This window comes from Perognathus longimembris, chromosome 5, assembly GCF_023159225.1.
Source record: "Perognathus longimembris pacificus isolate PPM17 chromosome 5, ASM2315922v1, whole genome shotgun sequence".
Classification (NCBI taxonomy): Eukaryota; Metazoa; Chordata; class Mammalia; order Rodentia; family Heteromyidae; genus Perognathus; species Perognathus longimembris.
The window spans coordinates 44966235-44984219 of NC_063165.1; positions in this window are offsets into that span (position 1 = coordinate 44966235).

Consider the following 17985-nt stretch of genomic DNA (forward strand, 5'->3'; position numbering starts at 1 on the left):
AGTGGGGCTGCTGGATCATAGGGGAGTTCGATGTTTAGCATTCAGAGGAATTTCCATACCGCTTGCCAGAGTGGCTGAACCAGTTTACATTCCCACCAAAAATGAAGTATGGTTCCTTTTTGGCCATATCCCCTCCAATATTTGTTATTGTTAGTTTTCTTGACATAGGACAATCTTACTGGGGTGAGATGGAATCTCAATGTTTTTTTTTTTAAATTATTATCAAACTGATGTACAGAGAGGTTACAGTTTCATATGTTAGGCATTGGATACATTTCTTATACTGTTTGTTACCTTGTACCTCATACCCTCCTCCCTCCTCCCCCTTTCCTTCCCCCCCATGAGGTGTTCAGTTCACTTACACCAAACAGTTTTGCAAGTATTGCTTTTATAGTTGTTTGTCTTTTTTTACCCTGTGTCACTCAATTTTGGTATTCCCTTTCAATTTCCTACTTCTAATACCAGTATACACGGTTTCCAATATACTCAGATAAGATTACAGAGATAGTGTAGGTACAACCACAGGAAGGTGATACAAGAACATCATCAATAATAGAAGCTACAGATACACATGGGACGTTGAAAGTAGTTACAACTGTGATATAAAAATAGTTTCCATAACATGGAGTTCATTTCACTTAGCATCATCTTATGTGTTCATAAGGGTATAGCTATTGGGCCTTGTGATGCTCTGCTATGACTTGCCTAAACCTGTAATAATTATTCCCAATAAGGGAGACCATAGACTCCATGTTTCTTTGGGTCTGGCTCACTTCACTTAGTATAATTTTTTCCAAGTCCTTCCATTTCCTTACAAATGGGACAATGTCATTCTTTCTGATAGAGGCATAAAATTCCATTGTGTATATGTACCACATTTTCCTGATCCATTCATCTACTGAGGGGCATCAGGGTTGGTTCCAGATTCTCGCTATGACAAATTGTGCTGCAATGAACATTGTTGTGCTGGTGGAATTCCTGTGATTTTTGTTTGTGGTCTTTTGGATAAGTGGGGCTGCTGGGTCATAGGGGAGTTCTATATTTAGCCTTCTGAGGAATCTCCATACTGCTTGCCAGAGTGGCTGAACCAGTTTACATTCCCACCAACAATGAAGGAGGGTCCCCTTTGGCCACATCCCCTCCAACAATTGTTATTTTTAGTTTTCTTGATATAGGACATTCTTACTGGGGTGAGATGGAATCTCAATGTTGTTTTGATTTGCATTTCTTTTATGGCCAGTGATGTAGAGCACTTTTTCATATGTCTCTTGGCCATTCTCATTTCCTCATCAGAGAAGTCTCTTTGTAATTCTTTAGCCCACTTGATGAGGGGGCTATTGGTTCATTGCGGTTTTGTTTTGGAAGAAGGTAATTTGTTTAGTTCTGCATATGTTTTAGAGATGAGGCCTTTGTCCATTGAATGGCCGGTAAAGATCTTCTCCCAGTCTGTGGGCTTTCTGTTTATCTTGAGAGCTATGTCCTTTGCCCTGCAGAAGCTCTGCAGTTTGATGCAGTCCCATTTGTCCAACCTTTCTTTGATTTGTAGCCATTCTGGGTCTTCGTTAAGAAAGTTCCGTCCTGGGACAAGGAGCCCAAGTGTTTTTCCTATGCCTTCCTTTATTGTCTTCAGGATGTCTGTTTGGATTTTGAGGTCTTTAATCCATTTGGAATTGATTTTGGTGCAGGGTGATATATAAGGATCTAGTTTTAGTTTATTGCATGTGTTGAGCCAGTTTTGCCAGCACCATTTGTTAAAGAGGCTATCTTTCTTCCATACTATTGTTTTAGCATCTTTATCAAAGATTAAGTATGCGTAGTTCTGTGGGTTCATTTTTGGGTCTGCAATTCTGTTCCATTAGTCTTCAGGCCTGTTCCGGTGCCAATACCAAGCTGTTTTTATTACTATAGCTTTATAATACAGCTTGAAGTAGGGTATTGCAATTGCTCCAGCACTGTTCTTTCTGCTTAGGATTGTTTTTGCTATTCTGGGTCTTTTATTGTTCCATATGAATTTCTGGATTGCTATCTCTATTTCATTAAAAAATGGTGTTAGGATATTAATGGGTATTGCATTGAATTTGTAGATAGCCTTAGGCAATATTGCCATTTTGATTATATTAATCCTCCCAATCTAGGAGCACGGCAAGTTTTTCCATTTCCTTAGTTCTGACTTAAATTATTTTTTCAAGCTTTTAAAGTTCTCATCCAAGAGGTCTTTCACTTCTTTGGTTAAGGTTATTCCTACGTATTTTATGGTTTTGGGGGCTATTGCAAAAGGAGTTGCTTTCCTGATTTCAGCCTCGGTCTTTGGGTCGTTAGCATAGAGAAAGGCCGTTGATATTTGAAGGTTCATTTTATATCCTGCAATTTTTCCAAAGTTTTGGATCAGCTCTAGTAGCTTGGGGGTCGAGTCTATGGGATTCTTTTAGGATCATGTCATCTGAGAAGAGAGAAAGTTTAACTTCATCTTTTCCTATTTGGATCCCCTTTATATATTCTTCTTGTCTAATTGCTCTGGCTAGGAATTCTAGTACTATGTTGAAGAGCTGGGGAGAGAGTGGACATCCCTGCCTTGTTCCTGATTTTAAAGGGAATGGCTTTAGTTTTTCACCATTTAGAGTTATGCTTGCTGTTGATTTGTCATAAACTGCCTTGATTATATTCAGGAATGTTCCCTGGAATCCCAGTTTTTCCAGGGCTTTTAGCATAAATGGGTGCTGGATTTTACCAAACGCTTTTTCAGCATCCAGAGTTAAAACCATGTGGTTCTTTACTTTGCTCCGGTTGATGTGGTGGATTACATTAATTGACTTGCGTGTATTAAACCAACCTTGCAACCCTGGGATGAATCGTTTGATCGGGGTGTATGATTTTTTTGATGACCTGTTGAAGTCTATTGGCCAGAATTTTGTTGAGAACATTTGCATCTATGTTCATGAGGGAATTCAGTCTGTAGTCCCCTTTCCATGATGAGTCCCTGCCTGGTTTTGGGATGAGGGTTATACTGGCTTCATAGAATGAGTCTGGTAGTGAACGTTCTCTTTCAATTTCATTGAAGAGTTTGAGAAATATTGGTGTGAGTTCTGTTTTGAAGGCCTTGTAGAATTCTGCAGTGAATCTGTCTGGACCTGGGCTTTTCTTGGATGTGAGATCATTGATTGCCGTTTCTATTTCAATACTGGATATGGGTCTGTTTAGAAGTTTTAAATCTTCATGTTTGAGTTTGGGGATCTGAATTTTTTCTAGGAAATCATCCATTTCTTGCAAGTTCTCAAATTTGTTGGCATAATGGTTTGCAAAATAGTCCCTTATTATTTTCTGAATTTCGGCTATTTCTGTGGTGATGTTACCTGTTTCATCTCTTGTCTTGTTTATTTGAGTGTGCTGCCTTCGTTTTTTGGTCAGGTTTGCCAGGGGTCTGTCTATCTTGTTTTTTTTCAATGAACCAACTGTTTGTTTTCTTGATTCTTTAGATGGATTTTCGTCCATAATTGATTTAATTCTGATTTGATTTTAATTATTTGCTTCCGTCTATTGATTTGGGGTTCGGCTTGTTGTTCTCTCTCAAGGTAATTAAGGTGCTTCTTTAAATTACTGAGTTGCTGTTTCTCCAGTTTGTTGATGTATGTACTCAGAGATATAAATTTTCCTTTGAGTACTGCCTTTGCTGTGTCCCAAAGGAGCTGGTACTTTGTGTCCTCAACTTGGTTGAATTCCATAAACATTTGAATTTCCATTTTAATTTCTTCAATGATCTACTGACGGTTCAGCAGTGTGTTCTTTAGTCTCCATGAATTGTAGGATTTTCTGTTGTGGCTGTTTGAATTGAGCTCTAATTTTATTCCATTGTGGTCTGAGAGAATACAGGGAATGGTTTTGATAGTTCTGAATTTGTACAGATTTTCTTTGCGCCCTAAGATGCGATCTATTTTGGAGAATGTTCCATGTGCCGTGCAGTAGAATGTGTATTCTGTTGTTGCTGGGTGGAATATTCTGTAGATGTCGGTTACGTCTATTTGGTCTATGCAATTATTAAGTTCTGTGGTTTCTTTGTTTAGTTTTTGGCGTGTTGATCTGTCCAGAGGTGATAGTGGAGTGTTGAAGTCCCCAACTATCAATGTGTTTGTGTCTATAAATGTTTTTAGAGTCAGTAGTGTTTGTTTGATGAAGTTGGGTGCTCCTGCATTTGGTGTGTAGATATTTAGAATGGTTATATCTTCCTGTAGGAGAGATCCCTTTATTAGTGTGTAGTAGCATTCTTTGTCTCTTCTTACCTTTTTTAATTTGAAGTCAATTTTGTCTGATACTAGGATTGCAACTCCAGCCTGCTTATGGGGGCCATTTGCTTAATAGATTGATTCCAGCCTTTCACTTTTAGAAGATGTTTACTTTTGCTGGATAGAGGTGTCTCTTGGAGGCAGCAGAAAGATGGATCTTGATATTTGATCCAACTTATGGGCCTATGTCATTTGATTGGCCAATTAAGTCCATTAATGTTGAGAGTTAGGATTGAGAGATGATCGTTTGTTCCTTTCATTATCGCTATCTTGTTTAAAGCTGTGTCTTCACATTTCTTGATCTGATGTTAACTATTTAGGGTTCATTTCTCTGTCTGTATTGGGATCTTGATTATTTTCCCTGTATAGTACATCTTTGAAGATTTTCTGTAAAGCTGGTTTGGTGGAGATATATTGTTTCAGTTTTTCCTTACTGAGGAAGACTTTTATTTGACCTTCGGCTATGAATGAGAGTTTGCCTGGGTACAGAATTCTTGGTTGGTAGTTATTTTTATTTAGTGTTTGGTATACTTCATTCCAGGCTCTCCTTGCTTTCATGGTCTCTGCTGAGAAGTCTGGGGTAAATCTGATTGCTTTTTCTTTATATGTGATTGTTTTCTTCTCCCTAACAGCTTTAAGGATTCTTTCCTTATACTATACTGATCCTATTTGATCACAATGTGTCGGTTGGATGTCCTGTTCTGGTCTGGTCAGTTTGGGTTCTAAATGTTTCTTGTATTTGTATAGGCCTATCCTTCTGGATATTTTGGAAGTTCTCAGCTAATATTCTGTTAAAGAGGTTGCCTATTCCATTGACATCTTTCACCAGGTTTTCCTCAGTACCTATTATCTTTAAATTGGCCTTCCTGATTGTGTCTTGGAGCTCCTGGAGTGATCTGTTTTATTGATTGGATTGGGTTTGTATTGATTTTTGTTCTTTCTCCATAGATTCTAGGGAATCTTCAGCTCCTGAGATTTGCTCCTATGCTTCAGTTAGTCAGGACTGTAGGCTAGCTACTTGATTTTGAATCTCTTTTCCTTCTGACTGATCTTTCCTGATGATTTCCATGTCCTTGCTATAATTATCTCTTAGGTCCTGCATGGACTTCTTTACTTCATTAATTTGATTTTTGAATGCTGTCTCTCTAATCTTTTAGCTGGGTATCTTTTCATTTGACGCTTGAAGTACATTTATCTTTCTCTTTGTCGAGACCATCAAATTGTCTATTACTTTATGGAAGGATTGATGTGTTGATTCAAACTTTTCATTTAACATGTTTACCAGTAGACTTTGTAGAGCATTTTGAGGGTTTTCTTCTAGGTCTTTGATTGACTGCTCTGCTTTCTGCTTGTTTTGACTGGAAGATAAGTCTCCATTGTTTGACATCTTTCTTGTGTTTGTTCTGCCCATTTGGATTAGGAATGCCAATCTACAAGCACCTGTGAGCACCAGTTTAAGACCCAAAGCAGACCTTACCAAGCACTGTTGTGTAAATCTTACAAATTCACAATTTTATACAGAAACCTTGTATACCTGTATATAAATATAAAATTATATTTGGTGTTCCTAAAGAATACAATTTCAATATACCAACCCATCCTGAGCCTTGTATTCAGTAGTTACTTACTGTTACAACCCTATGATCAATTCTTGTTCTTATATTAATTTCTTTTTGGACTGGCTTTCTCTATGAACCCTTTGATTCACTCGGATTAAGCAGAGATACCCTCTAGCCAATAACCAGGAGTCAATGGAATCTGGTGGTCCTGGAAGTAAGTCAGGAGAGAAGGTTAGAGGTAGGAAAGAGTGTAGAGTAAAATGTATGCAGGTGGCGGTTATGGTTTCGGTTTAGTTTCAGCGATGTGGAAATGTGGAGAAGAATGGAATCAGTAGAAAGAACAAGGTTGAAATGATAGACAATGGAGAGTTAGCAGAAAAGAGTGTGGGTGTTATTTAATAGAAAGTAATTTATAAAGAAGGAGAATGCAAAGAGAGAAATAAAAAAAAATACTGCAAGTCAGATGCACAAAACAGAAAAATTGTTAAAAAAATAAATAAAAAGGACAAAAACGAGAAAAACGAACAACAAAGAAACAAAACAACAAAAAAACTGGATCAAACAAATATGTAAAAATGGAAAACAAAAAAAAACCCAACGACTTTTCAGAACTGAAAAAAAATTTGAAAAAATAAGAAGCTTAAAAAAATGTTTGAGAAAAAAAGTGGAGTCTTCCTTGTTTGGCTGGGCTTTCTACATTTTCTGGTTTCCTTGTAATGGTCAGCAGTCTATTTTGCTGCTTGGCTGGTTGGCCTTGCTTTCAGGTCACAGGGAGTGGATCTGTTCTGACCCTCCCCCCAGTTAGTGAAATCCTGGGTCTCTGTGGTTCACACAGCTTGCAGGTAAGACTTGGGTGTCCTCTGCAGGTGGGGGACGTGAACAATCTTAGGAACCGTGGCTCCTCCCTTCTGCTGTGGGGCCGCTGCCTTAAACGCCTAGCTTTGAATAGGCTATGGAATCAGCAGGGCGGGGCGCCTCTGGCCTGGTTGACCCAGCTGAGAGTTGCTTGCCTGGGGGAGGTTCCTCCCTCCTGGGCGGGGCGGCCTCCTGGGCAGAGCTGGCTATGGAATTGGGCTCCAATTCCAGCTGGGAATTAGGCTTCCTCTGTGATGGGACCATTTATCTGTTTCGGAAACTGTTTGTTCTCCCGTCTGGCTGATCCATGCTGACGGTGGCTGCTTGCGGCTTTCCCGTTTAATTTAAAAATTCCGGCAGGCAGGGTGGGCACCTCTGGCTGAGCCACGGCCCATGATGAGCCTTCCGCCTGGGCAAGGGTCATTTTCCTTGGCGGAGCTGGCTCTCACTTTCCCTTCCCCTTTTCAAAGATGGCCACTTTGTCCTTGCTTTCCCCAGGCCCACTTTAGTTCCAGTCTGGTCTGACCCTATGCCAGTGTCAAAGATGGCACTTTGCTCTGGCAGTGGGGGAAGGACTACCTCCCAGAAGCTGTTCTATGGGCACGAGTGAGAATGCCTTTCGTGGGGTACTCACACTTTCTCTGTGATTTTGGCCTATCCGTGCTCAGCCTGCGATCCGCGTCTGTCCACTGCCGTCTACAGGATTTCTCCCTGCTTGCTGCTGTGTGCTTTTGCTACATGGAGTCCAGAGCGCTGTGCCTGCACCAGCACTGGCGTGGTGGCGGGACGCCACCTGGAGCTCAAATCTGTGTTTTCAGACCAGCAAAGTCGATTTTTCTTTCCTGGCCAGAATCCCTGTACTGTAATAACTTACTTGTGCTCTTTCTAGGAGTAGAAGTGTGGGGCACGACCACCCAGATGCCTTGCATCATTAAGAGGTGGTTCTAGCTGGCCCCGCCTTTTTTTCCAGCCCTGGGACCACGTAGATAGCCCCACTTGCCTTCCGGAATCTGCAAAACCGGAAAGGCGGTTCTAGCTGGCCCTGCCTCCAGCTTTGGGACCACGTGTAGCCAAGATGGCGCCTATTGCTGAACCCAGAGGTGGTCCTGTGGGCTGGGACATGGAATTAGGCCTCCCTTAGGGTGGTCCTTCGGCTCTCCACCCTTGACAGACAGCTCAGGTGTCCATTCACAGCCCCCACATAGGTGCACGTACCTCTCCCCTTCAGCCACTCTCTGACCCATTTAAAAAGTAGCTCCTTTCCACCATTAAACTGAGTCTTAGCTCTGACTTGGCTCCTGGACTGTCTGTTTGTCCCCCAACAAAAGGGGGGCTGGGGTGGCAGTCTGTCTGCCCTTTTTTCCTCTTCTTGGCTCATTTGGTTGGGGCATGTTTTCCCATCTCTCCCACAGGTCAGGAGAGCACGGGAGGCTAAAAACACCAACAGCTGGCACCTGAATGTGGGGCTTGAGGAAACATAGGTTTAGAAACTATTGGCGGGTCAAGGCAATCAATTTCCATGGTAAGGGTACCCTCGAAAAGATGGGGCAGATTCAAACTCAGCATGATGATCGGGCGCTCAAATCACTGAGCTTCATGCTCCCAGATGTAGGTTTGGAGATCTCAGACTCCCAGGCCAAGAGGGTCTTGGAAGCGTTCAAGCATGTTGCGCTCTGGCTGGCAGCTGCCGGCCTTTTCAGCCTGGCTACTTTGGGTGGGGTAAGACAAATGATGAGGTGGAGGAAAGTTAGCTTGGGAGAGGAGCTCCCTCACAAAGCCATCCCAATCCTCCGGGCTCTTAAGGTCTGCTTTTCCCCAGGCCCCATGAGGGGGAGCCTCTGGGCCCAGGAAGGATCTGCGGGAGAATGTCTTGGATGGGAGGGAAACAGCTTTCCCTCTGCTCAGAAGAAGAGGGGCTCAATCCCTCACTCGGATGAGCCCATAGAGGAGCCTTGACCTGATCCTTCCAGATCCTGGGCCAAGCCTCTGGGCCCCAGGACGCGCGGCAGACTAGGGCGGTGGGGGGGCGGCCTGCGCCATCTTGTCACCCCTCCTCCACCAGAGGCTTCCTATCTTGCGTGGACCCAGGAGAGGATCGCCCTAGAGACAGTAAATGCCCTTTTCAAAAAAAGAGCCTGGGAAACATTTGCTGAGAAATGTCTTGAATGGAGGGGTGACAGCACCCTGGCTGCCCAGGAAGAAAAGGCCTTATTTATTTAAAATCTGCTTTGAAAGAGACAAAAAAAAAGCTTTCAATTCTTGTTGTTGATGTTTGCTAAATCCTAACTTTTCTCTAGCATTGAGAACATGGTGGACAATAGAATTGGTTGGAGGTTGAGCACAACCATCCCCCATGTGATGGGTGTGCCAAATTCCTCAAGGCTGGGCAGGGACTCGGAGAATCGAGCTCCTATAACCCTGCCCCCCCACCCTTATTGAAGGTGTCTGCTGTGAGCCTGCTAAGGCTCTGACCAGCTCCGCTGCCATTAAGTCGTGCCATGTGTCTGTTCTGTTCGTGTCCTGTCTCCCATCTGCTGGACCTTCTCTGGTCATAGCATCCCACTTCGGTTCCCCATTGGAGCTGAACTGGTTTTTCAAAATGTGGCTTCTTCATTTCCTTGCCAGATAACCTGTGAAAATTTTTGTTTCCTAGGAAAAGTTTTTGTTCTCTAACTGGCCACGTGGGTCTAAGACATGGGCAAAATAATACCATTTTGCCACTGGAATTCCAGGAGACTTACATGGCCAATTCAGAAAAAAAAAATTCTAAGCACTCCCCAAAGATTGTGCACAACTGTCTGTATGTCTGTCTGTTGGCAAAACATGTAAAAACTAGCATCATGGTTTAAAAATTACTTGCCTTTTTAACTACTATTTTAACTTACTTTAAGTCTTTGCAGCCTGGAGGTGGGGTCACATTAAACAGCCTGGAGCCATCCTGACTCTTATCATCAGACTCCAAGCCAAAAAAAAAAAAAACACCCAGGTTTTAAACCCAAACTGATCATGTTTGGGTGCAAGCAAATGTGTCTAAGAAAAACTCCAAAAGGTTCAGATATGCAGCATGTGGTACACAATGATGTAAAATCAGTGTATTATTTTTATGTCCATCTATGCTAAAATCAAGTGACAATTCTTTGGTATAGATTAAGATTTTGCTTCTCCATTTTTCTCTCCTGTGCTCTCATAAACTTTATGGGAGCGAGGGACCAGAGTCATTTTGGAACAAGTATGCAAATGTGGCTGCTAACCTTGATTTTCCTGACCCAGAATTAATATTTTGCTTTATAGGAGGCAGGTCAACATGTGTGCTAGCTGTGTGAACTGTGGCAGGTCGTCAAGCTACCTCCACAGTCTGCTCCCAAACTGCCTGATTTCACTGATTCCTTATTCTCTCTCTCTTTCATGGAAAACTGCTCAGGAAATCTAAGAGTCCTGTAAAAAAAAATTTGACAGGCCCAGAGTGCTCCTGCCCTGGCTCTGCCCCACCCCCTCCCAAGATTAGAGTTAGGCTTATAGCAGGCCTATCATGACATTGCAACCCAGACTTACTCCAAGGTTAAAAGCATCAGAATTGTGTTTGGTGGCCTCAGGGTTACATTGGGGTAGCATTGGTGTCTTTCCCCTCCATGTCTCAGAAACGGTCATGGCTGCTTCAGAGAGCCTTTGGTCTATGTGGATTTTGTGACTAGAAAGATGGTTAAAGGCCCAAGCCTTCTAAAATCTGTTTAAAGTTGTCACCCTGCTTAAACTAGTAGGGTACCAGCCACAAAAGCCAGAGTACTCAGAGTAAGCAAATAGGGAATACTGGGAGATTTCAAATGTCTTTAACCAGTCTGTGTAGTAATTTGTAGGCAACCCAGCAGGAAGTGTGACAATCTATCCATGGGACTCTGAGAGATGCCACTACAGCCTTGCCAGATCCAACCCATCTCTTCTGCCTGCCTCCATCACACATGACTAATGAAGCCTGCTGATTTGGGATGGAAGACACAGCCACTTTGGATCCACTAAAGCTGAAACTTTTACATTGTCCTGACCCTTTGCCCTCTTAATTGTTATTCATTTGTGCTCTCTTCCACCTGCAAGTAAGGTTAAATGACATGATTTCATTTGATGGCACATGGATCTCATTCAGTCTGCTGTTCTCTAAGTATTACAGCAGAACTCTAGCAAGTATTAGAGTTTCTTGACAAGGTACAGGTAAGCTCGAGTCCCCTTGGTCTCCTTGTTGCTTTAATTGGAAATAAAAAGGGCTTTTATGGCTAAGACTCCTCGGATTGCAGTTTGAAGCCAGACCAGGAAGAAAGAAAGAAAGAAACAAACAAACAAAAAACCTCCCTCTAAAACTCTGTCTCCCAACTAACCAGCAAAGAACCAGATTGGAAGCTTGGCTCAAAAGAACCAGCAAAATGCTGAAAGTGGCACCGTGGCTCAAGTGGTAGAGCACTAGCCTGGAGCAGAAATGCTCAGAGACATTGCGCAGGCCTTGAGTTCAAACCCGTGAATGCCAACTGGTACCAGCTATCAAGCAATGAGAACCTAGAACTTCAGGACGAGGTCAATCCTGACAACGAGGAACCATGGAGAGGAGTAAGGGGAGATGAAGTCTCATCTTAAATGGAGTCAATTTAAACTTTCCCTTCCAAAATTAATCAGAGCCGGGAGATCAAGAGAAATAGTTGTTTGCAAACCTAATGCCCATACCTGTCCATTTTCCATCTGGAAAGAAACTTGCATTCTTGCCTTTGTTACTTGCTATTTGTATCTATTTCTATATAACCTCTGACTGGTTACTCCCAACTAGTCCACTATCCCTAAACCCTTCCTTCCTGCACCCGGTCCAGTTATTCTTCCTTCCTTGTAATGGGCCACAATTGGATTTATGTTCCAATTGGAACTTTTCTGGCTTATGCCCAGGGTGTGTTCTCCCATGTCATTCATGTTAACTGGTCCGGTGAACTTGTCAGCCTTTTGCCTGACCTTTTTAAAAGTCTCTTTTAACAGGATAACATCCCTCACAGAGGTTGCCACCTGGGAACTTGCAGTTCAAGGCCATCTTCTTACTACACTGCTGTGCCCAGCACAGATCTCCACCCTGAAGACCACAGCCCCAGGGACTCCATGATGTGCCCAAGCTGCAGGAAGTAGCCAGAGGAGACCATGACACCCATTGGCCCTGATAACCATTCTCGTGGAAATGATGAGGACTTTTACCAATGAAACTAGATGGTACAAAGCCAAATGACGAATCAGGGACCCCTGACTACTTTGTCCCTTTTAAGCAGGAAGTAGTTCCAGAAGAAACAACCTTTGCCCATACTCCCAGCCTGGTGTTCCTCCTCTGTTATTAATAAAGAACAAAAGGGGGAGATGTGGGGCATGCATGTCTGGATGCCTTGCATCATTAAGAGGCAGTTCTAGCTGGCCCCGCCTTTTTACCCAGGCCTGGGGCTGCGTGGATAGCCCCACCTGCCTTCCGCAGAACTAGAAAGGTGGTTCTAGCTGGCCCTGCCTCCCAGCCTTGGGACCACGTATAGCCAAGATGGCACCTGTTGGTGAACCCGGAGGCTGTCCTGTGGGCTGGGACATAGAATTAGGCCACCCTTAGGGTGGTCCCTCGGCTCTTTGCCCTTGACGGACAGCTCAGGTGTCCATTCACAGCCCCTACGTAGGTGCATGCACCCATCCCCTTCTGCCGCTCTCTGTCCCATTTAAAAAGTAGCTCCTTTCCACCATTAAACTGAGTCTTAGCGCTGACTTGGCTCCTGGACTGTCTGTCCCCCGACAAAAGGGGGCCTGGGGTGGCAGTCTGTCTGCCTTTTTTTCCTCTTCTTGGCTCGTCCAGTTGGGGCGTGTTTTCCCATCTCTCCCACAGGTCAGGAGATCGAAGGAGGCTAAAAACTCCAACATAGAAGTTTCTCTGTGGTGGGAAAACTGCGATGTCGAAGGGAGCCTAGCTAGGTCTCTGCTGCTCCTTCGCCGTCTTCCCGGAAGTTTTTCCACTCTATCCATTTAAAATGAGGGAGGCTTTGTTTTATCATATGTCTTCCTCCTTAACTGCAGTCTTGCCACAGGCCTAAAGTGATGAGGCTACTGACCATGGCAAGCATATTATTACAGCATCAGAAAGCTGACCAATCTAAATTCTGTTTGACTATTCCAGCACAAGAATGGGTGTTGAAGCTACATCTTTGGGGTTAGGTGTTTATTTTACTCCTTTTCCATGCAGTTTGTGTTCTTTCATCAAACATATATATATATATATATATATATATATATATATATATATATACATATACTTATATATATACACACAGTTTTCATATATATTTATATAAATATATATTTGTACACATAAATCTATTTAAAAATATAATATATAAATATATTTATACATATAAATATATATGAAAACTGTGTAGTTTATTTCCTCTTCTTTATACCAGTGGTACTGGTGTTTGCACTTGGAAATTGTCCACAAGCATACCCCTTAGCACTAGAGTTTAGCTCTGCCTGTTTTGCTTTAGTTGCTTCTTGGATATCATCATCTGTTTTTGTCCAGTATATCCCCAAACTGCTAGCCTCCTACTTAGGCCTCCCATTAGCCTGGATTACAAATGTATCTATTATGCATGACTCTTTCCTCTTCCTTTTGATCTATATGAAATTTTTTTGAGAATGTGTGAGAATGTCTGACATCTTGACGCTATTGAAACCCGAATAATTTCTTTGAAACTGGTCTGATTTAGCCCTATTAGAATAAGTAAAAGTTGTATATGATGTCACAAAACTCTCTATTGTGAACACCTAAAATTTTAATGGCTTGGAAGTAAAATACTTATGCATGCCCCTCTTACTATTCTTTATTATCAAAACTATTGAATAAGCTCTGATAATTAATGCATTTGAGAGAAAATACTATGGTTTTATAAATTTTCTACTGAATTCCCCTTCATAACAACAAAGAAAATCTGCCTGTGTAGATGGAACTAAAATTCTAAATTATTCATGCTTTCCTAATATGGATATGCATCTATATTATTGCCATGCTTTCATGCAAAGCATGGTATAATCACCTCTTTTCTTTTAGCTGGCCCATTGAGTTTGTTTTGGCAAGAATTTATTAACATATGTGACATAAGCAAAACTTGAAACATAGTTCAACATTTGAGTTTGTCTTCTTGAATTGCTGCCTTTTGCCAGTTTAAAACCATGTGCCAGGAAATTGCAAGTCTGTTGAGAATGGAATCCACGATGTGAAGACCTCCATCAAATCTACATCTTAAAGCTAAGCCCAGCCTATAACATCTGTGTCATACATAACTGATGTTGCACACATAGACCTAAGCAACTAAGTTTGGGGTGGGTAGTTGTGAGGCATTCTTATAACAAAGGCTATGAAACACATCTACTAGAATCATACCTAAAATTGGCAACAGAGGTTTTGTAACTGGATGTTAGTTGGCAAGAAAATTAAATAGGATTTAAGAGGCAATATAAAAGTAGGAAAACATCAACTTATGCTATGTAGGGGACAGATGTTTGGTAGTCTGTCACCTGTGATAATTGGATGAACAGAAAATATACCTAAGAAACCTGTCATATTAAAGAGAGCTTAAGTTTGATTGTTGAAATCCTGATCTGGTCATGGTGAGCTCCATTTGAAAATATTCTATAAGATAGGAAGGATCTGGCCAGACTGAAAACAGAATTGTAATCTACCATGAAAATCTATAATTGCTGGAATTTGCAAAATGATCAAGTTAAATTACATATTATATATAGGTTTATTAATATTTAGCCTTGAGGAAAGTGTGGTTGTCTAGTATGTCAACAAGGTGTGGCACTAGAGTTAACACAATAGGAATGTGACTATCACATAGTTATTAAGATCTGGAAAAGGACTGGGTAAACACGTTTTCCCTCTTTTCAATAGAAAAATCTTATCTTACAATGGATTTTGTTGTGGTTTTCTCAGACAGCTGATATGTACCCAGGGAATCTATGGTTGTAATTGTGAGTTTTAGTATGTGAGAGTGACTCAGATCAAATCCAAAAACATTCTATAAGTGCAACATAGTCATGTTGAAATGAAAACGACCAAGTATACAAGACCAAAAAGACTTTGGTGCCTTCTATTTTCTCCAGGCAGAAAGTAAATGAAAAGTCCTCCTGTGTTCTGAAACTAAAATCATTTCTATCACATTTTTTTTTTCCTAGACATATAGAGACAGCCACAGGGGAACACTATCCAGACCAGGAAGGCCTTGATTTTATAGCCCTCCTACCTCTGCTTTCCACATCCTGGAACTGGTGGTGTGTGCCACTAGCCATGGCTACCACAATTGTTCTTTTTCTTATATCAGTGTACATTAGTTGCACAAACTGTTTCATTATGATATTTTCATAGATGTACTTTGGTCAGATTCTCTTCTCAGTTATGATCCTTAAGTTTGCGTCCTCCCTTTACCTCTCTCCATTTGCAAAAACTATTTAGTAGGATTCATTATTATGGTTCTTTCAGACATAAATTAATATAACATTAAACTATTAATTAATGTAACATCAAAACCTAATGAGAAGGAAAGAGAAAACAATAATGTTAGAATTGTTTTTAATTCGTGATAAAGCAAGTCATGACACAAATAATAATAGTGATTGATATTTTGTATTGTATTTTTATTTGTTTACTTGAAAAAAGCTATGAGGAAGGCTTTACACAGACTTTGGGGATAGGACAACCTTGAAATGTCAGTTTCTCTGATTTTTAACACACTTTTTTCTGTTTTCCATTTCTTTCTTTTTATTATTCTTTAGCAGTATACAAAAGATTTTTATCAGAGATTTTATAAATAATTTACATATGTATAAAACATACAATATTCTTATGGAATGTTAGTAAAAGTTTTTGCTAACTTAATCTACAAACAAATACAAATCTAAATAATGAAATACTATTGAAAATAATACTTACCACATTGCAATACATTTGAAAATACAAGCAACAGCACAACAACAATATTTCAGCTATTTAAAGATGCAAACTTTATTTCTTAATTCAGAAAATGTGTCGAGATTTAAGAGCTACAGAAATAACAGCAATAAAAAATATTGTCTGTCAAGGGCTGGAAGGGAGTTCAATGGCAAAGTCCTTGCCTAGCAATCCTGGGTTCAATACCCAGTACAGAAGAAGAAAAGACAGAAATCCAGTTAAAAACATATAAATTGTCTGTCAAAACTCAGAGGATGAAAGCTATTTGTACCCATAAAACTTTTATCCCTATATATACTGTGAATAAACAGACAAACAAAAATAAGCAAAAAGAGGTAGAAATCTCAAACTGAGAAAGTGAAAGGAAGGAAACACAACGAAGGTAAATGTTAACAATTTAAATTTAGAAGGTAGCAAAATTACTTTTTTTTTTAAAAAAAAAGTAGGAAATAAAATCTCATATAGAGTTTACTGAAAAATAAACAAAAAAACACCACTCTAAATAGTCACCATAATTAAAAGTGAATAGCAAAACACACTAGACTGAAGCAGTACCATTGCTATTAGTTTTTTGTATATGTGATATATCTGGAGAAACATCTGCAGAGAAAACACATAAACTATGCAGTATAATTAAGTGACAACTGGAGGTCAAAGTTGTTTCATCAGTGGCAGAACATTTGCTAGCATGTCCAAGGTATGAAGTTCTAACCCCAGCATCACAGTACATGATTTCTTTGTGGTTTTAACTTATATTTCCTTGTTGATTAATCAGGCTGAATACTTTTTCATGTGCTTTAGGGTCATAAAATATTTTACTTTCATGATGATTGTTTCAGTCTTTTGGTCAATTCTACTGGGCATTGGTCTTTCAATTATTGTTTCATAGGAGTCACTTACATATTGGAAATATGTATTAATGAGATAGATGTATTGCAAATGTTACTCCCAATTCTAGACAAATATGAGTTTTAGGCTATTTAAAATAATTCTCCTTATCTAGACATGAGAAGAAATTTCATGACAATATTTGGTTTTGTTTTGCTTAAGTATCTAGTTAAGAGTTGCTTGCTTACATGGTAATTTTTTATTTAATTCATAAGACATGAGCCATGCTGTATCTACCACTTCTTGTTCCCACAAGCAAGACACAAAAGGTCTGGGAGTCCTAAACCTTCATCAATATTTGATATTATCAGATCTAAATGAAATTTAAGTCACAATCAGATATATATCCTATTATTAGGCAATAAATAGCAAATGATGTACAGTTGGTTGTCTCTTTTGGGGGGAATATCTGCTCAGATTGCTTTTTCATTGTATACTATTTTTTTTCTTTTGGTTGGGTTGTATCACTTCTAGGAAACCTTATATATTCTAGGAATATTCTGGGAATCCTTTGTCAGATACAGGTTTTGTGAATATTTTCTCTCAGATTGTCTTTTTGTTTCCTTAACTGACTTTAAGTTTATAAAGATTTCTAAAAATTTTCTAATCAATTTATTTTTTTTATTCAGGCTTTCTTTGCAGTGTTCATAAAATACAAGCCTTTTATTTTTCTCTTGTCCTATTCTCCCATTACTAGTTTATAAATCATGACCAGAAAGTCAACATTTATTGTTTACTTGTGTTTTCATGATAACATTTTATTTTATTTTATTTTATTTATTTATTTTTTATTTTATTTTTATTTTTTTTTGGCCAGTCCTGGGCCTTGGACTCAGGGCCTGAGCACTGTCCCTGGCTTCTTCCCGCTCAAGGCTAGCACTCTGCCACCTGAGCCACAGCGCCCCTTCTGGCCGTTTTCCATATATGTGGTGCTGGGGAATCGAACCAAGAGCTTCATGTGTAGGAGGCAAGCACTCTTGCCACTAGGCCATATTCCCAGCCCCATGATATCATTTTAAATAAGGCCAATTTTTGAAATTTAATCAGCATAGCAAGTGTATAAACTACAGACTACCCTTGTATATGCAACCTATCTGGATGCATTCCATTGGATCTGATAACATATGCATAGTTTGCCACATTTTCCTATGCATATGATCGAATCCTCTTCAGAGAATTGTACTTCTACCTCTTTTGAACTCATTATTTTTCTTGATAAATTGTGTCAAATTTCACTAAAAAAAACTGGTAAATAGGTATGATGCTGGTTAAAACTTTGCTTGGTTCCTAATCTTGGGGGTCATTGAGCTTTTCACTGCTGAGTATAATGTTAACTACAAGTTTGGGTTTTTTTAGAGATGAACTTAATCAGGTAGAAAAGTTTCTATTTTGGTTTTCCAAGAGCAATATT